Here is a 21,685-nt window from a genome sequence, read left to right on the forward strand (position 1 = left end):
TCTCTGCATACTTGAGTCATTTGTCTGTAATTTTTTTTCCTTTGTACTTTGTGATAAGAGAAGAATTTCAGTCAATTGCAGTCCAGGAAAGAAAATATAACAATACAAACACCACTAGACCTTTATTGATATGACCTAGCTTTCCCTCTTATGCATGCTTATGGCAGACAGACAATGCTTGGAATTTTACAGCCAAGAGACTAAAAAAAATCCAGCTACCTAAAATCATGGTTTATTAAGTGCATTCTTTAACCTGGATATAGTTGGACTTTTTTTTTCTTTTAGGATAATATCTGTTAGCAGATGGCACTTTCTGCTCTAGCTTTGTGTGTCCTGAATTAAAAACACTAAGGTTTGTCAGGACAACCAGATACTGCCAATTCTTTAACTGACTATCTGACAGGACACTTAACCCTTTTAAACTCAGTGCCCTCATCTGTAAAATGGATAGATTGGACTCTGTCTTGAGGATCCTTTTTGACTCCCATAAGAGTCTCTGAATCCCATTTTCTTCTTTTATAAGGTTCACTCTCTAACAGTAACTTCACCTTCTGCCTTTGCTTCCTGAAGTTACTCTCCCCAGGAAATGTCATAAAAAGTCATTAGCAAATGGCAACAAGCAGTGGAGGAGAGAGTGTTATGTTATTGGGGCATCAGAGTGTTGTCTCAGAATGGGAATGATATAAATGACTTTGGTGTGCAGCTGCCATATGCTCTTTTATGGAGTTGTCAAACACTTCAGTTCGAAAAATATTTTTCAATTGAACCCTGTTTATTTTTCTGTTTAAAAATGGTTTATTGATGCTCTTTTTTTCTTTTTTTAAAGGCAATTCGGGTTAGGTAACTTGCCCAAGGTTACACGGCCAGTTTTTTTTTGTGTGGGTGTTAAGTATCTGAGGCCGGAACAGATCCCGGGTTTCCCGACTCCGAGGCCGGCGCTCTTACTCACTGTACCACCTGGCCGCCCCCTGTTGATGCTCTTTTAAAAAAATATCACTGACTTCTGCCATAATTTCCTTAGCCTTGGCCCAGATTATAGGCTCCCTTGTAACAGATTAGCATAGGGAGAAGTGGTGACACATGCCTATGCTCCCTGCCATTGGGGTCAGTGGATGGCTTGTTTTCTGAGCTGCAGTAGATCTAATGCCAGCTGTTGTCCACACTAAGTCTGGCACCAAGATAGGGGGCCCACATAACCAGGGGACCAAGGTGCTCCCTTCTTCCTGTCATTATTTACTGGTTTCAGTTGTGTCTGACTCTTAGTGATCCTGTTTGGGGTTTTCTTGGCAAAGATACTAGAGTGGTTTGTCATTTCTTCTCCAGCTCAATTTTACAGATGAGAAAACTAAGGTAAACAGGTTGCCCAGGTTCACACAGCTAGTAAATGTCTGAGGCCAGATTTGAACCCAGGTTGTTCTAATGGTTACCACAAAAACCAAAAAATCTTAGATATTCCAAGAGCCTTTCTATTTATTAAAGCAGAAAATTTAGTGGAAATTTATTTCATTACAAAGGAAGTTATTGTGTTTTAAAAGATGAAATGTCGAAAGTGTCCTGGGTTTTACAGGAAGTTTTTCAGAAACTTCTAAGATGAGAACATGTATGAACATTGTAAAAACATAATCTTTACTACTGCATATTTCTCTGTTAGTAAGTTTTATAGTCTTCAGTATGATTTATAGTTCTTTTTTTTTTTTTTTTTTTGCTTTTTGGAGGGCAATTGGGGTTAAGTGACTTGCCCAAAGACACATGGCTAGTTTTTATGTTAAGTGTCTGAGGTCAAATTTGCACTCAGGTCCTCATGACTCCAGGGTCGGTGCTCTATTCACTGCCATACCTAGCCACCCCTTCATTTATAGTTCTTATATTAAGAACTTTAACATTTTTTTACTTGGTTTCCTCTTAGATTTTTATACATTTTCTAATTATGTTTGAAAAGTATCTTTCTGTTTTTCTCCCAGTTTTGTTAATAATATATAGAAAAGCTCAATAATTTTTGTGAGTTTATAACCTACTACTTTACTAAATTACTAATTAATTTGACCATTTTTCATTGAATTTCTGGGATTCCCTAAGTAAAACATTTTATTAGCAAGTAGAGATATTTTTGCCTTCTCTCACCTAAGGTCATTCCTTTCCTTTTTCTACTATTTTCTTATATTATTTCCACAGCTAGCATTTCTAGAATTGTATTAAACTGTAGTAATGATAATAAAATTCCAGTCTTTACTCTTGGTCTTATTGGAAATACTTTTTAGCATTTTTTTCATTTGCTCTTGAGAAGGAGAGAAGAGGGGAAGGGAAAATTTTATATAGTACAACCAGACATTTATGTCTGGTTACTGTTATGTTGGTATACATACCAACTATGTGCCAGATGCTGTGCTAAATTCTTTATATAGCTATTATTTCATTTTATCCTTACTGCAGCCCACGAGGTAAGCTGGTATTATTTACATTTTACAGTTGGGGAAACTTGAGACAAAAGATGTTAAGTTATTTGACCATGTTCACACAACTAGTGTCCAATCTTGGATTTGAACTCAGGGTTACCTGATTCCAGATATTGTCCCCTCTCCACTGTGCCTCTTAGCTATTTAGTTTCCTATAAATACTTGTTATATCAATCAAAGGAAGATTTAATTATCGAGTGTATTTATTTTTCACATGAATGAGAGCTATATTTCATCAAAGGCTCTTCCCACATTTATTGATATAATCATGTAATTTATATTGCTTTGCTAGGTTGTCTATGATATTTTTACTTTTCCTAATGTTGAAATATTATTTCATTTCTGAGATAAATCTAACCTGATTGTTGTGAATATTTTTTAACATGTTGCTGTAGACTCTTGGCTCATTTTATTTAATATTTTCATGTCAATAGGCATCAATTTTATTGATCTGTACTTTTTCTCCTTTGCTGCACCTCTCTTGGGTTTGAGCATCAAGATTATATTTATTTTATTGAAAGAGTTTGGAATGCCTGTTCCTGGAAAAAATGACATTATATTATTTGATTCTACTTTTTACTGCTGCCTGTCTTAATTTCTTGGTTAGATAATCCCATTCATGTTCAATTATAATTAGTAATTGTATTTTTGTTATCATCATATCATCTTACAATTTTTTTTCTCCTTTTTCACTCAATTTTTCTCTTTTCAAGGAAAAAGGTGAGAGAAAGAAATGTAATAAAATCAACAGTAGTCATATATAGTGTATTTGTCTCATTACAATTCTCTTCTCCTTTCTTCTTCACTCATATATGATCTAGATCCAGACCCCTTTTACTCTTCTTTTAATCACCCCATACATAATCAAACAAAACAAAAAACAACCTGTTGGGGCGGCCAGGTAGCACAGCGAGTAAGAGCACAGGCTCCAGTGTTGGGATGACCTGGAGATCGAATCCAGGGCTCAGACTCTTAGCACCCACCCAGAAATACCTGGCCATGTAACCTTGAGCAAGTTACTTAACCCTGATTGCTTTTTAAAAAAAGAGTAAATACTTGCCCATATAGTTGTATTAAACCCCCAAAATGTTTCAAGTGGCAAAAATAATCAGAGCATGCTGAAGGGACATGGTTTTGAAATCCACCAATCACTTATCTGTCATCATTTATCAGTGAATAAATAAATCCCTTATCAATGCTTCATAGCCATAGTTGAGTTCTGAGTGTTCATAGCTAATATTTATATTTATATCCCTGTGTTTTAGCTTTAGAAACAAATATAAAATATTTAAATACAAAGCATAAAATTATTATCTGGTTTGGGATACCGAAGCTGTATATTCTGTGACTATAGACTCTGTTTCTGCACTAGAGGTTATCCTGGCCTGAAGTTCCTTTACATACTTCTGGATACGTTAAAACATCTGGGGACTAAGAAGCACAGGGAAGGATTCTTATATTGTTTTTCCCTTGTGGGAATTATATCAGTGGTGTTCCACTTAGTTCATCTCTCCTTTATTGCCATTCTTTCTCATCTAGCTGCTTTTTACCATTCCTGAGGTGGTTTTAGACCAAGCATTCTTAGTTTGGGGTTCATGGATAGATGGAATCCATGAACCTGGATGGAGGAGAAAAATGCATTTTTATTTTTACTAACTTTTGGTTTCCTTTGTAATTCCATTTATTTTGTTTTATGTTTTTAAAAACATTATTAAAAGAAGGGGGCAGTGGGCATCACCAGGCTACCAAAGAGTTCCATGAAACCAAAAAATAAAGAACCCTTTTGCTAGAGGGAGCTGGGTTTGGTTGGAACTGTCTATGTAATCATTTTTCCTGGAAATCTCCTTTCTGTTCCTTTCTATTCTACCAAAGTAAATGTTTTATAGATTAACTTATTGTGCAAATAATAATTTGCATCCCATCGAAACAGCATAAATAGAACATGTGATTTAATAGTTTGCCTTTTTAAAAACATTTTGAAGAAATATTTGAAACTCCTGCTACACATCTTCAAAAGCTTACTTCAAGAAGGTTTTTCATGTTCACAATAAATACTCTAAATTATTTTAGGAAGAAGAATTTGTATATGGGCAGGAGCCATTGCCTGTCGTGGCCTTTAGAATTTTTTCTTATGAAGGTTTACTCACCTGGTTCAAATTACTTCAAATATTTAGTTCCCCAGACTTTTACAACAGGGAGAGTGGTGGGAACCTTTTCAGGAAAGGGGAGCAGAGGAATAGGGGTTTTTTTCATCCCAAGTGTCATATGCTCATTTTGTGCTCTCTGCTTACATAGAGGAACTGACCCTAAAGGTGCCGATAAGAGGAAGAATAAACCAGTAATTGCTCCCAGCCTTCTACTCTGATATAAAAGTCACTTGGTTTCAGTGGACCGTCCAGGAACACGAGCCCTTTTGTTGGCTCTTGGAAGTTTAGCACTTGAATTTCGGGATGGGCTGTTTAGTTGGTTAGAGAAAATGTGGATGCCCCATGCCAGTGCCTGTTTACTTTAGGAAATGAGAATGAGGGGTATTGTGTGTGCTCTGGAAGAAAGTGAACAGGGACTCCATTGTGTACCCTGTGAACAGAAACTAACCAGTGACAAGATGGGAGACCCCAGGCTGCCTTCCCAGCATCCTCCCCTGAAAAGTCCAAATTCCTGGGAACTCCTTGGCAGATGCCTGAACTGCTTATGGTGTTTCAGTGTGTGATTTTAATCCAGGGACTTATTTCTTCTTGCATTTAAAAATGGGCAGAATGTGATACAAACCAGTCTAAGAAATCTCAAAAACTCCAGGGGACTTTTCCTCTTTAACCCTCCCCAAAAAGAGAAAGCAGAAGGAAGATACAAAAAAAGGAACAGGGAAAGGCGTGGGTTCCCCCAGTCTGTGCTAGATTTTTGCAATGACTCTTGACTATTAATTCGTCTGCTAATATTCCAGATTGATGACATGTCATGTGGTTCCCCATCTGTCTTCCAGCAGTTAAATTTTGATTCAATTAATTTTAAAGGCCCTCACCCACTGTTTGATTATTTACATGTATAGAATGCACACTTACTGGAAAACTTGTACTTGTGAGTCCAGATTTTTTAGGTTGATAACTGCCTTTCTCATTTATTCAGTAAAATGGTAAAATTATACTTAGTTTGAATGACAATAGATTCATTGAATATGCCTACTGAATCCTTTAAGTATCTCACATGGTAAGATAAATTTGTCTCATAAGGAATACCCAGGGTGATATTTTACATTATGATAGGTGCTAGCAATTTGCCACCCAGGTCCAAGATACCAAGCTATTGAGTGAGGTCCAAAGAACAAACACCCCCTTAGTCCTTAGAGGTTCAAGGAAGACAAAATTTTATGGTGCTCAACTCTACTCACTTCATTCCTCTGTTCAGAAATTCGCTGGTTCCCCATTGACTTCCAGATAAAGTCCACATTTCTTAGTGTGTAATTTAGGATCCTCCATAATCTGCTTCGACCTTCCTTTCTGGCCTTATCTTACACTTTCTCCTTTTGTACTCAGTGTTTCTAACCAAACTGGGTGAGCTGAGCACCTCCCACAGTTTTTTGCCTACTGTCCAAAGGATGCTCTTTCTGAGAAGGTGAAAGCAATGCAATTCCATTTGGACCTACAAATGTAATTTTCAGTGGTCATTGTCCACTAATAAATAGTACAGACCTGCATTTTTTTATAGTAGGATGACTTTGCTTTCCTTCTCCACCCTTATGTCTCTGTTCATGCTATTCTCTACTCTTAGAATGTCCTCCCTTTCTTGTCTTTTCCTGTTGACATGCTTTATCCATTTTTCAAGACTTAGCTCAATGACAACTCTTCTGTGAAGCCTTCCCTGATCTCTGAAGCTTCAAGGGATCTCTGCCTAATATGCTTTCCTAGGACTTTGCACTCCTCTTATGAACTTTTATAATCTTGTATAAATGACTTCATTCTAATTTGTATGTTTATCTCTGATCATGGTTTATTGGGTCTACAACATTGTAAATACTGCGAAAACTGCCACTCTATCTCTCTTGATATCTTCCCACTGTTTTGCTCAGTTAAATAGAAATAGCAGGTACTTAAGTTTGTTGAATAAAGGAATGTTGTTAGAATGTTGATAGTATCATTAAAAAATAGGGGACATGAGTTCAACAAGTCTGACCACTTTGTTTAGTAGGTGAGAAACTGATACCCAGAGAGGCTCAGAGAAAGTGTTTGTGCCATATTGGGTTTGGCTGTAAAAGCATCTCACGTAAACAGATTGTTTCTGAATTTAAAACTCCCCTTCATCCATTGACTCTTAAATGTTAGTAAAATTTTAAAATGATGGTAAGCCCAAACATTGGAAGTGTTTTCTGATTCAAAAAATAAAAGTTGGGTAATTTATTTGTGTTCATTGTTAAGGAAATGTGTTCTGCCTTTAGATCAGCATTTAAGATTTGCAAGGAACCTTGAAACCCTATCAGTCTCTGATTCAACATGTCCACAGCAGAACTTATTATCTTCCCCCCAAAAACTAAACCCCTTATTTCTGTGTAAGGTGCTGCCGTCCTTCCAGTTATTGGGTTTAGAACTCTTCAGCTTTCCTCCACAATCCAATACGTTGCTAAATCTTGTAATTTCAACCTCTACATTTCTCACTTCTGCTTACATGATAGTAATGATTGCTAGCATTTATCTAGACCTTTAAGGTTTGCAAAGTGCTTTACAAATATGATTTCATTTTATACTTACAACAGCACTAGAAGATAAGTACTATCATTATCCTCATTTTACAGATGAGGAAACTAAGGGAAACAGAGATGAAGTGACTTGCATAAGGTAACCCAGCTAGTAAGTGTCTGAGGACAGATTTTAAATCAGTTCATCCTGACTCTAGGTGTAGAATTCTATCTTGTGCCATCATGCTCCCACTCACCTTAGTTAAAACCCTCATCCCCATTCATCTTGTCTATTTAAATAGTCTCTTAATTAGTTTCTCTTACCTCTGCTTTCCTTCTTTCTAATCTTCACAGAGCTGCCAAAGTGATATACCTAATGTTCAGGATTGATGGTGCCTCTTTCCTACTCAATAAACTTCAGTGGCTCCCTATTACCTCTAGGGTCAAACACAAATCTCTGAACTTGCTATTTTTAAAGCCCCTTAGAATCTGGCCTTAATCTACCTTTCCACACCTATTTTTTCCCTAATTGCATGTAAAAACAATTTTCAGTATTTTTAAAAAATTTTTGAGTTCCAAATTCTCTTCTTCCCTGAGATGATAAGCAACCTGATGTAGGTTATACATGTGTAATCATGTAAAACATATTTTCATTTTAGTCATTTTGTGGAAGTAAACTAGAGCAAGAAAAACCTAAGGGAAGTGAAAAATAGTATTCTTTGTTCTGCATTCACACTCCATCATCTCTATCTCTGGAGGCAAATAGCAATTTTCATCATGAATCCTTTGAGATTGTCTTGGATCATTGTATTGCCAAGAATATCATGTTACTGTATACAATGTTCTCCTGGTTCTGTTCACTTTCTTTCGAGGCTTTTCTGAAATCATTCTGTTTGTCATTTCTTACAACACAATAGTATTCCATCATTCATATACCATAACTTTTTTTAGCAATTCCCCAGTTGGTGTTCATCCCCTCAATTTCCAGTTCTTTGCCACCACAAAAAGAACTGCTATAAATATTTTTTGTACAAATAGGTTCCCCTCCCCCTTTTTCAATCTCTTTGGGATACAGACCTAGCAGTGATATTGCTAGATCAAACAGTATGCATAGTACCAAATTGCTTTCCAGAATGGTTGGATCAGTTCACAACTACACCAACAGTACATTAGTGTCCCAATTTTGCCACAGTCCCTCAAACATTTTTGTTTTCCTTTTCTGTCTTATTAGCCAATCTGATAGATGTGAGGTGGTACCTCAGAATTGGTTTAATTACATTTCTGTATTCAGCAGTGATTTAGAACAAATTTTTTATATGACTATAGATAGATTTGATTACTTTGTCTGAAAACTGCCTGTTCATATGCTTTGACATTTGGGGAACTACCTGTATTCTTATAAATTTGAATAAGTTCTCTGTATATTTGGGAAATAAGGCCTTTATCAGAGACATTTGTTGAAAAAATTATTTCCCAGTTTTCTTCTTTCCTTCTAATCTTGGTTGCATGTATTTTTTGTGCAAAAATAAGATTTTATATCTCACAATCTCTTGTTTGGTCCTAAATTCTTTCCTTATCCATAGATTTGACAGTATTGCATGGTCCACTAATTCACTTTTGATATCCCCCTTTATGTCTAAATCATGCAACCATTTTAACCTTATTTTGGTATATAATGTGAGATGTTGGTCTGTACCTAGTTTCTGCCTTGCTGTTTTCCAAGTTTTCCCAGCAGTTTTTGTCAAATATTGAGTTCTTGTCCCAAAAACTTGGATCTTTGCATTTATCAAATGCTAATTTACTTTGGTCATTTGCTATAATGTAATTTTTACCTAATCTATTCCACTGAGTCATCACTCTATTTCTTAGCCAACATCAGATTGTTTTGATGATTACTGCTGTATAAGACAGTCTGAAATCTGGTGCTGGTAGGTCACTTTCACATTTTTTTCATCAATTCCCTTGACAATTTTTTACCTTTTATCCTTCCGTATAAATTTTATGATTTTTTCTAGCTCCATAAAATAATTTTTGCTAGTTTGATACGGCACTGAATAAGCAGATTAATTTAGGTGGAGTCGTCATTTTTATTACACTGACTGTCCTACCGAAGAGCAATGAATATTATTCCAGTTGTTTTGATCTGATTTTATTTGTGCGATTTTGTTCTTTCAGTTTCTGGGTGTGACTTGGCAGGTAGACTCCCAAGTACTTTATATTTGTTGTCTGCAGTCATTTATACATCACTCTTCTTCACACACTCTGCAGCAGGTCAGGCTGGCTCTTTGGCTCTCCTTCACACATGGCATTTCATCTCTGTAGCTTTGAAGTGGTTCTCCCCAATGTCTGGAATATACTTTCTCTTCACCTCTTACCTCTTAGAATCCCTTGTTTTCCTTCAACTTCAGCTCAAGTACTATCTTCTAAGTATTAAGTTTTTTTTTTCTAATCTGCCAAGCTGCTGGTATCTTTCTCCAAAAACCAAACCCAAAACCCCAAACCCCAAACCCCCACACCAAACTTGTGTTTTTTGCATATATTTACACTTATACATATACTTACACATGAACCGGTCTTCCTGGATAGATTGTAAATTCCTTGTGGTCAAGGATTGTTTCATGTTGTCCTTGTTTCCCTAGTGCCTGCACACAGTGGGCACTTAATAAGTGCTATTTAATTGATCCACTGCAATCCTTTAGATATTGAAGATCAAGAAACATAAGCATTGAATGGTGTACATAGCTAGTTAGTGGCAGAATTTGGACAAGAAGTCACATCTCCTGCCTCTCAGGCCGGTTCCTTTCTCCCATATTGCTTCTCACTTCATATATAATTATGCTGTAGGTTAAAACTTCCCAGGAGTTTTAAGTCTTTCCCATTGACATATGGGAAGCTCGTAGACTTCCCTGACTGACTATTCAAGAAAAGTGTAAACTTCCTGCATGGTAACCATGCTCTCCCTCCCCCACCATTAGGCTATAGCCAGCATTGCAGTGTCTTGATTTTAAAATTATGTCTCTACTGAAAGGGAAACAATAAATGCCACCACCAAGCAAATTTCATTTAGTCCTAAAGGCTCTAGAATTCTGTAGTTATGTAAGATACTAAAGGGGTTAGGGAAAAAGAGACAGAGACAGCATTAATGACTTTGTTTCATGTATTTTTCATATATATATATATATATATATATATATATATACAGCATCTTTGGCATTCTTCTTCTCCATTGCTCTATTCATACTTTCCCGCAATGACCAGGAGGATGTTCTTTCCAGGGCAAGATGAAAACAACCCCAAACTCCACCTCGGTATATAAATGTCCTTTTGATTGGTCACTGCCCCTCGATAGAACAGGTCTGCACATGTATTCTGTAGCCTATTGGCTTTGACTTCTTTCCCTGTCTACCTCCATACTCTTTTAGTGGACTCTGATACAGGGGAATTTTTACAGCAAAGTGAATAATAAAACCGTGGGGCCAGTGGTCTGGTAGAGAGGTAGAAGGCATTGAGGAGCTGTTGAAGGATGTTGTTGAACAGATCCGAGCATTATAAAATGGTACCTTCCTCCAACTTCCAACGACAAAGGCGGTTACTCCTTGTACAATCCTCAGCATCTCGGTATCTTTGACCAGGGTGGCAAGTAAATAGAACAAGTATGAATGGGAGATACCACCCTGGCTATTCTTGATAGGAAGTAGGCTTTTTTTTACCCTATGATTCTTAAAGGAATCATAGTGGATCTATTAAGTGAAATCAGATTCATTTGAAAGGAGTGTGATTCCTTGTGATTCTAATCTAGCCTGGGCTATGGGGGTGTAGGTCTGGATGTGCGTGCTCAGAGGAGTCCAGCCTCACTCCATCTCACTCCTGGTCTAAAAGACTTCCAAGGGATGGTTTCATGATATTGAACTCAAGATCTTTTTGAGCCAAGAGTAGTATCTTCAAAGACCCAGGGAAGTCCTTTCAAACTTTGTAACAGATTCGGAGAGAATGCTTGCCCTAAAGTGGTCTTGGTTTTAATATAGGGGTGACTTCAAACTTCCAAGAAACTGACAAAGCAAAGCAGAGATCTGAGCCAGTCTCCTAGAAATGGTCTGGAATTGTGTTGTTACATTCTCCCACCCTATGACTACATCCTGCATCCCACCCCATCTGCTGCTGACCTTGACATGGAAGTGGATGTTTCATAATTTAAGAAAGGATAGACCTTCTTAAAGCTACCATAATAAAAATTATGGTGGAAATCTAAAAGGCAATAGAATCCTCATCCAAGAGTGGGTTGTCAGATCAGAGTCATAATTTTGACCTTTCATTGACTTATACTATTTGTTAGACCTTATGATGCAAACGAAAGAAAAAAGGGGAATTATGAAGACTTTGGTCAATGTTGTTTTTGAAGGTAACATGCCTATTTCAGGTAGTTGATAGTTTCAAGAAAGAAGTAGTTTAAACATGGATTAACATTGTTTAAATTCCGTCAGGATTGGTGGAACACACTTATAATCCATGTTACTTCTAAGACTTATGCACCTTTTGGCATCCATAGTTCAGAGTTGTAGTAGACTAAGCCTAGCAGGTGGCTACACTGAGTCTGGCATCACTGTGGTGAAGCCCCTGGGAGGGAGAGTACAAGAGGCACCAGGTTACCTAAGGAGGGACATACTGGTCCAGGTGAGAAATGAGCGCAAAGACATCCTGCTCATACACACACACACACACACACACACACACACACACACACACACACACACGTGCGCATGCACACACGCACACATGCACATGCACACACACCCACTTTAAATTCATTGTAAATCAAAGAACCTAAATTCAATGTAGAATTAAGACATTCTATTTTCTCCCCTCTCTTTCCTTCAATCTATATTAAAGAAATACCTAGCACAGATTTCTTGGCAGGCTAAGACTCACGTACATGCTGAAGGAAAGTTAGCATTTTACAATGGAAAGATCAATGAACAAGCACTTATTAATTGCCTACTGTGTGCCAGGCATTTCATTAAGTATTGTGGATTTAGAATCAGAGGCCTTAGTTTGAATTCTTTTATTATTTGTGCAAGCAACTTAAGGCTTGTTTTCTCTTCTACAAAATTGAGGGGATGGGTCTAGATCAGCATTGTCAAATTCAAATAGAAATGGTAGCACTAAACTGCATGTAAGGATTCCTGTAGCAGCATATTGATTTTGAGAAACACATATTAACATTATCTGTGTTTTCATTTATTTTGTTGTCAATTTCCCAATTGCATCTTAATCTTGTTCTAAGCTGCACTTGGGAATGCTGAGGCCTGGCTGTGTGTTTGACACCTCTTGTCTAGATTAATTTCTTTTTCTATGTCTATAGAAAAATTTTTCCCATGCCTTTTTTGCACAGTTATCTCCATCAGAAACAGTAATAATAAATTCATTTTTATCTGTACAAATTTACATACCAACCAAGGCAGAGGAATTCATTTCAAGATGAGATATTTCATTCACTTCAAATCAATTCATCAAATATTTATCAAGCATTAACCATGTTAAAGGAAGTGGCTAGTACAGGAAACAGGAAGTTTTAGAATAACATAGTGTTTAGCCTTAAGGAGCTTAAAATTGAACGGGATTGCTCAAATATATTAAACTAGGATATCTGAGGGGACATCTTCACTGTAGTTCTCACCAAAAGGCAATTCTGGTTTAGTTGAAAGTACTCAAGCTGTAAATATGCTGGGCTTGAATCCTGGTCACCCATATGACTTTGGGCAAGACACTTCACTTCCCTGGGCCTCAATTTCCTCATCTATAAAATGAGGGAAAATTGAATTAGATGATATCTAGAGGTCCATTTAGCTCTAAATTATATGACTTATGATCTTAGCCAAGTAAATTCTTATATAAAATGAGGGTGAGAAGAATATGAATACAAACAGCCTGAAGAATATAAATCAGATTGTATCATAGGTGGAAGAATAAACACACACACAATACATAGTTTTGTTTAAAAGTCTTATAGCACCTTCTCAAATTGTCAAAGACCCTGGAGTGGTTTGCCATTTCCTTTACCAGCTCATTTTACAGATAAGGAAATTGAGGCAAACAGGGTTAAGTGACTTGCCTAGGGGTCACACAGTTAGGAACTGTCTGACATCAGATTTGAACTCAGGAAGATCAATCTTACTGACTCCAGGCTCAACACTTTATCCACTGCACCCCCTAGTGGTATATGTGTGTACATATGCACATGTCACTATTACTACAAATCTATTACTTTTTGGTTTGTGTTTTTATTGGTATTGGGAACTCCCTTTACTAATGCAGATCAACAAACGTTGTCCAAAATAATCTTGTAGAGCTGGACCCCTGGCTGTGCAGGATCACAAAGGCTTACTTTATTTTTTCATTTATTAATCATTTTTTTCCCTTCCTCCCATCCATCCCCCTGCCCTCAGCCACTGAGGAAAAAAAATCTAAAAGAGAGGAAGAAAGAAATATATAACCCTTGTACCATCTGAATTTGTGAAGCAAAAATTCCAATGTTAACCATTTCCAAAGAAATGCATTTCAAATTTTGAATGTTAGTCCCTCTTTTCTCTGTCATGAGGTGTGGACAGTGTTCTTCTTCATCAGACCCCTAGAGTCATGATTGATCATTTCATTGATCAGGGTTCTTAAGTTTTTCAGAATTGTTTGTTTTTACAATATTATCACTATAATATAAATTGCCCTCTTAGTTCTATTCACATCACTGCATCAGTTCAAATGAGTTCTGTGAAGTATATCTGAAACTGTCTCCTTCCTCATTTCTTAGAGCACGATAACTTTCCATTACAGCTTTTTTAAGCAAATAATTCATCTTGAAAATGGAAGTGGGAATCAAAATCAATTTATTTTGTTCTTCTTTGTCCTAGCCAGTGTTTTTTTTCTTTTTTTTTCTTTTTGGAGGGTAATTGTGGTTAAGTGACTTGCCCAAAGTTACATGGCTAGTGAGTGTGTCAAGTGTCTGAGGTCGGATTTAAACTCAGGTCCTCCTGACTCCAGGGCCGGTGCTCTATTCACTGCACCACCTAGCCAACCCCAGTATTTTTTTCTTTAGACAATATATAGCACACAAAAAGCATGTTCTGATAAGTCATTGAACCTCTTTGGACTTCAGCATGCACACTACAATCCTAAATATATACTAGTAGAAAAACTTTATTTTGGACAAGTGGAATTTTCTGTCTCATACAGGGGAAATATACACATACACACACACATATATACACATATATTTGTCAGTTTGTATATGAGTATGGAAGTAATCAAATGAAAAATTATTACCATTAATTTGAGCAAAGCAAAAATTTTTAGATGGAAGAAAGATTGACTCCCAATTTATCCCCCTTTCTAGGTCATCCTGTAATCCACAGGATGCAATATCACTTTACAAAATAATAATAATAAGGGTTTATTAGGTTTTTAAAAATAAGATTAATTTACAGTCAAAGATTGTGGGGAAATAGAAGATTTATATTCATAAACACAATATCCAGGGTTCATTGGCATATATGATGCTGGCAGAGACCATCTCATAACATCTTTATTTTCTTTGGTTGAGATGAGGAAGACAAGTCTTTGTTTTAATCCATATTGAAATGGTCTTTTATAATAACATATCATGCCTTTTAAGTGATTTTTTGTGGGTATGTTCAAATGCAATTCAGTAGAATGTTTTCTCAAATCATGTATCCTTATCCAAATATTTACCATAAAAGTCTCCTTTTATCCAGTGCTCATTTTTTTTTAAGCCAAATTTATCTTTCCTTGTCTCTTGGCTTTGCTTTGGGACAGTTTGGCTTATCTTGGGATGCTGATATACCTGTAATTTTCAGTTTTTTCTAAGCACTTTGTCTCTTTGTGATCTTTGCATAGTTATCTCACACCCAGTCATACTGTTTCTGCATGCCAGCTCCCCTTGTCTTCCCATCCTTACCGCCACTGACATCTAAGTCTATGGCAGGCAGGACAGCAATATTTCTCAAGTACATCTTCTATACTCTGCACTGTTGTTGTTTCTTGTCCTTAGTTGTCTAAGAGGACCATGAAATCGAATGCCTGAATAATTTAAGCTTTTCATCACTATGACATCATGCCTCTCTTCCAGACTTGTGATCTATTTCCCAGTTCCGCATCTGTTTTCTCTTTCTGACTAGGTCTATTATGATGAAAAAAAAATCTCTTTTGTTTTTTCCTTCCATTGATTTGCCCCAAATTTTCTTCATTCACTGTGTTTCCATATTCTGGTTTCTTGGTTTCCTCACATGCATGCATCATCTTAATATACCTGCCCCCACTTTCCCATAAGGCATATGTATAGAGAGGTATATTTTATCATGAGTTTGATACCACTAAATCTCAGTGATGCTTCTAAGATCAACCCACCTCTTTGCATTAGGACCCCCATTTGTTTTATCTTGTTACCCAAACTGTGACCTTTGTGTTCAGGCCTTTGAGACTGTGGGTTTTTACTAGGACTGGTTCCTTTCTTGGATTTTGTCTCTTGTCAATTTATTTCTCCTGCTATACTTATTCATTTTTATTCATTCTTTGTAGTTACTATGGTATCTAATATTGTTCACTCTCTCATGCTCTGTCTCACTGTCTGTCTCTCTCTCTCTCTCTCTCTCTCACACACACACACACACACACACACACACACACACACACACTTTTTTTCCATTTTAGTTTAAAGCCTTTTGATTAGGTTTTTCAAGACACTTGACAAATACATTTTTTCCAGACTGTTAAATATTGTCCCTTTCAGGTAAGGAGCCTGTCATTTCCGCATCTTTAACCATGATATAGAAATCCAAATCCCATTCACAGATCTCATCTTTTTAACCAGCTGTCCACTTTCAAATCTATTTTTCTATTCTATGTTCAGTGGGAAAAAGAGAGGAAAACACAACCTGTGTCCCTTTGGTCATCAATTTCTTGCCCAAAACCTTGCCATCTTTTACAGTACTTTTTAGATTTCTTTTGATAGTGCCACAGAATCACTGAGTTTTCAGTTTAAGGAACCTCTGCAGATATTTAGTCTAACTCATACCTGAAAGGAATTGTCTATAATAATAATTATTATTATATATTGAGAAGTTAAGTTGTTTTTTATTTCTATACCATTAAAAAGTTCATAAAATCATGATCAGAAATACTTACAGATTCATAGTTTCTATGAACTCTGCTGTTGACCAGCAGTGCAACTTTGGACAAAGTAGTTGTATGACCTCTGGATTTCAGGTTTCTCATTTGTACAATGGCAGGTGGAGAGGATGAAACTAAATTATATCTAAAGCTTTTTTCATCTCCAGGACAATAATATGCTATATAAGGAAAGTTTTTGAAGCCTTTCTTCCTCTTCAAAATGGATGGAATATTATATAAACTGCCTGCTTCCCTGTCATTATGAGGATCAAATGAGATAATTTATGTAAATGTGCCAAATGAACAAATGCAAACTACTATTATTATTTATAATCATTCAAGCCAGAATACTTTGAAAAAGATTCTTTAGTGTCATATTGGAAAGGCACAGAATTGAAGTAATCAAAGAATGATGTGTCTTGTCTTCCTTTCCAAATTTTATTTGATAGAAGCAGTGAGTGACTCATAATAGCTCATACTTTCTTTCAAATTGAATATTTATTACTCAAAACTAGTATAAAGAGGAAGAAAAGAAAATTCCCATATTTGCTTTAACAGCTTGCAGCTACCCCCGGAGTGAGCTATTATCTTGTCAAAATGCCTCAACTATGTAGATGAAGCCAAGACAAGTCATTGTGTAGATGTGGGATTCCTTCCTCCATGGAAAACCCCCAGTGCTAGGAAAGGATGGAGGTCATAGTGAGTATAATGAGAATTAATTCTCAAGCAAGTGAGCAGCTCGATGGTTTCAAAACATCACATTTTTTCCCTGGCGTCTTTTCTACTCATTTAAAAGTATAGGTGTCACTCTTCTTTTTTTTTCTTGGAGGGGGAAGACAGGGCAATTGGGGTTAAGTGACTTGCCCAAGGTCACACGGCTAGTAAGTGTTAAGTGTTTGAGGCCCAATTTGAACTCAGGTCCTCCTGACTCCAGGGCCGGTGCTCTATTCACTGTGCCACCCAGCCATCCCTGGTGTCTCTCTTCTTGAGTCCTATTATCCAGTTGGCAGCAGAACGTCTTTGAAACTGGAGTTATCATCTTTCAGCTCAGGAGTGAGAGCAATGGTCTGACCACTTATTAATGTTAAGGAACTAAAAGATCCCTGAGGAGCTGCAGATTCATGAAGAGACAAAAAGGCGGGAAGTCCTTGACTCCTGAACTACTGTTACAGCTATAATTTTTCAGGTTCTTTATACTTTATTTGAAAAGCATTTTGTCTTTACTGTCAAGTCATACAAACCTGGTTATGTTGCAGGAAGCAAATGACTATCTTGTCACCCCACAACTTGCCAGCTGTGTTTCCAGGCGGACAATGCTATTCCTGTCTGTTATAGAGATGAAAAGTGTACCTAGGATCAATTTATCCCAAGACTGGTCCATTATAGGATGGTGCCCTGGGTCCAAAACTTTAATTATAGGAAAATCCTTCTTCCCACCACTATTTATTTTGGAAATGTGTAAGAATACCTTATCTAAGCTGTAAAGACAAAAGCATGGGATGAGTCCTTGTTTCCAACTTTCCAAATTATTCCTGTTATTTCTGGTTAGATAGGGTGGAAATAGGAAATTAGCACAATCCAGGGACTTCCTAGTATACCTTTGGGGATCAATCGGGATGTTTGTTAGGGGAGGGGTTGGGAAAAAGATTGGTATTTAGTGTCATGGGGTTGGTTTTGCTTTGTTTTGTTTTGTTCTGTTTTTTGCCCTGGCTACTTTAAACATATCTGATTTTTGTTTTTCAAGTGGAATAATATATGGGGGTGTCCTATTTCGACGGTAGGAAAGAGAAATGGCTACTTTTACTTCTTTTCCTTTTATACTAGCACTTTTTGTGCTTTTTTCTCTTTCAATTAAAGGGCCATAAGATGAGACTGTTTTTTCTGGAAGTTTTAAAAATATTTTAAACAAGCAATTATTTGCCTCAGGACTGTGCAAACTTATATTAGGAAAGATAAGAACCAGACGAAGTCATCATGAGACCATAGCTTTAGAACTGGAAGGGGGCTTAGGGAGCAATCCATTCCCCTCATTTTACATAGGAAGAAACTGAAGTCCAAAGATAAATGAAATAGCAGAGCTTAGATCAGGACTCAGGCCCTAACTGGCTTTTGCAAGTCACTACATCTTCCTTGGCTTCTCCTTCATCTATAAAATGAAGAGAATGTCCTAGGCCCACTAACATTTCTTTCAGTTTTAAAACTCTAAAATCTATTAAGAAGGCAGGAAATCCTCATGGATTTTTTTTTAACATTCTCCTCAAATTCCTTTGCTTTATTCCTTTTCAGCCCCCATGTTCAGACTCCAAGGTGGCTCTTTCAGACCTTTTCCTTTTTCCTTAAATCTTAATCCAACCTTCCCTTTTCCCCCTTATTTTCCTGGTAAGGACAAGTTGACAGGACCCACCCATGAAACTTCTTTTCATCTCAAGACCTCTCTATTCATTTTGCCCTCTACAATTTCAGACAAAGAGATGTTCCTTTTATCTCACTAGTGCTCCTTTGCTTTTTTTATCTCCTCTTGAGGGACCTTCTTCTATATTTAAATTCTCCTCCAGTATCTTGAATCTCACCCTTTCCATGGTCACCTTTTCTCTTTTACTTCGTTCTTTTTCTCAAGTCTCCCCAATTTTAAAATAAAGAATAGATTAAAATAAAGAGCTCACTTGATCCTTCTATCCTTTGTGATTATTCTTCTGTTAGACAATTTTCTCAAATTGAGTATTCTAAATGCCTGACTTCTATTTCCTTGTCGTCTCCTCTCTCCTTAATTCGATGTAGTCTGGCTTCTGCTCTCCCTGCTCCTGAATTTGCCTTCTTAAAAATTTTCAATGCCTTCCTTCTAGGCAAATACACTAGGCTTTTTTTTTTAAAGCAATTGGGGTTAAGTATTGCTCAAGGTTACATGGCCAGTTATTTCTGGGTGTGGTGCTGAGTATCTGAGCCCGGGATTTGATCCCCAGGTCATCCCGACACTGGAGCTCTTACTCGCTGAGCCACCTTGCCACCCCATACATGAGGTGGTCCTCATGTGAAAGGGTTCCTGGCTGGCAAACTCCTCAGGCATAGTCTTCCTGCATGTGTCAGCAGCTTGATGAGATTATCAGACTGTGGGGACCTGATTTCATACCAGTCACACTTATAAATTAGAATAGCAGTTAGTTTAGAAGGGAAGAATAACTTTCCATTGACTAGAATAGACCTGTTACCCAGTTCCCAGTTAACTTAACAGACATTTTATTAAATACCTGCTATATTCAGGGCACTGTGCTAGACTAGTATTTGCCCTCATGGAGCTTGCAATGTATTGGGTGGATACAGTAGCTTCCCCTATAAATACAAGATAATTTGAGATGGGAAAAAGCTCTAGGTACTGGGCAAGAGAACAATCAGGAAGGGCTTTAGGTGGAAGTGGTATCTACCCTAAGCCTTGGGAGAAACTAGGAATTTAGTTTCAAACTATCTGGGAAACATAATTAGTGGTCAAATTGTTCATTAGTGAACAATGGATTCAAAGCAGAGGAAGTTGAATAATCTTGAGGAATATTGCCAGTCTTGTGTCTTTCCCTTGTGCAATGCTGGAAAAACACTGACAGATTCTATCTCATTGACTCACTTTTTCTAGACTGTATGTACATCTCTGCACTTCTACTATGATAATATATTGGAAATGTTGTAATTGATTAGTTCACAGCTTATCTTCATTAGTTGCATTTTTTTTTATTCTTGAAGAAATTTATGAAGTACATGCTAAGAGGCCTGGTGGTTGTGGGGCTGGTCTGAGAGTCAGGAAGGCCTAGATTCCAGTCCTACCTTTTATACTCACTCATATGACCTTGGGCAAGCCACTTAATCTCAACCTGAACCTCAGTTTCCTCATCTGAAAAAATGCCGATCATCATACGCATAGCACCTACCTCCCAAGGGGAGGGAGGGTAGTTGGAGCTCTAATGAGAGAATACATGTAGAGCACTTTGCAAGCTGCAAAGTCCTATAGAAATGTCAGGTGGTGGTGTTTTCCCTTCATCTAATCCATCTAATTCCATCACAATCGCATCACAATCATATACCACATCTTGTTTAGGCATTCCCCAATTGGTGGACATTCCCTCAATTTCCAGTTCTTTTCCACCAAAAAAAAAAAAGCTGTAAATATTTTTGTACAAACAGATACTTTTCTTTGACTTTTTTTCAATCTCTTTGGGAACAGACCAAGTAGAGGTATTTCTAAGTCAGAGGGATGTACAGTTTTATAGCCCTTTGGGCAAAGTTTCATATTGATCTCCAGAATGCTTGGATCGGTGCTCAATTTTCCCATATCCCCTTCAACATTTGTCATTTTCATTTTCTGTCATATTAGCCAATCTGATAGTTGTGAGGGGCTATCTTGGAGTTATTTTAATTTACAGTTCTCTAATTAATAGTGAGAGTGTCTTTTCATATGACTATTGATAGCTTTGATTTCTTCATCTGAAAACTGCCAGATCATATTCTTTGACCATTTATCAATTGGTGAATGACTCATATTCTTATAAATTTGCCTTAGTTCTCTATATATTTAAGAAACAACAGCCTAGGAGTTTATGCAAGGGGTTGAGGAATTTATGTGTATGCCAAGAATTGTCATTCTAACCTTTAGCACCAATAAAATATGCAGTTACTCAGTAACAAATAAGCAAACATGTCTTCTGTAGACAGAATAAATAATGTGCCTGTAACTAATAATATACGTAAGATCAGAGGTTTAGAACTGGAAAGAATCTTGAAGATCATTGATTCTAATCCCCTTGATTTCTAGGGGAGGAAACTGAGGTCCAGAGTGCTTACTTGACTCATATAGGCAGAAAATGACAGAGCTGAGTCTTGAATCTGTGTCTTCTGACTCCAGATCCCATTCTCTCTCCATCATCAAACCATCTCCCTACTACTTTTCAAATGTAGTTATTGTTGCAGTTAATAAAATGTAAAGTCATCTCAAAGCATTACAGAATCTATAATAGTTTTTGTAATCATGTATTTTCTCAATCAACATAATACCAACAGTTCAGCTGATGATATGGTCTACACTCTCTCTCTCTCTCTCTCTCTCTCTCTCTCTCTCTCTCTCTCTCTCACACACACACACACACACACACACACACACACACACACACACACACTCAAGAAGGTGTTGAGTTAGTGGAATTAACAAATTAGTGGAAACCACTGCACTTTATTCATTTATGTAGCCTAGCTCATGGCTTCAGTTTTTAGGTCTTTGCTCACGAGTACCAAATCTGTCTACCTCTCACTTTAGCTTAAGTGTCATATCTCCATCTAAAAGACCTGGACTTCCTTCAAACTCAGCAGCCTCCTACCAGTTTTTCTTATCCTGCCACGAGAGTTTCATTGT

The 21,685-nt window shown here is 37.1% G+C and overlaps 1 protein-coding gene across 6 annotated transcripts in view; it reads left to right on the forward strand.

Annotated features, from left to right (window-relative positions):
* DAPK1 (death associated protein kinase 1) overlaps nt 1-21,685 on the forward strand; it is a 257,163-nt gene that overhangs the window by 83,901 nt on the left and 151,577 nt on the right. The gene's annotated exons all lie outside the window — the stretch shown is intronic.

Source organism: Petaurus breviceps, unplaced genomic scaffold, assembly GCF_028583685.1.
Source record: "Petaurus breviceps papuanus isolate PSGF00001 unplaced genomic scaffold, PetGlider_PUasm1.0 183, whole genome shotgun sequence".
Taxonomy (NCBI): domain Eukaryota; kingdom Metazoa; phylum Chordata; class Mammalia; order Diprotodontia; family Petauridae; genus Petaurus; species Petaurus breviceps.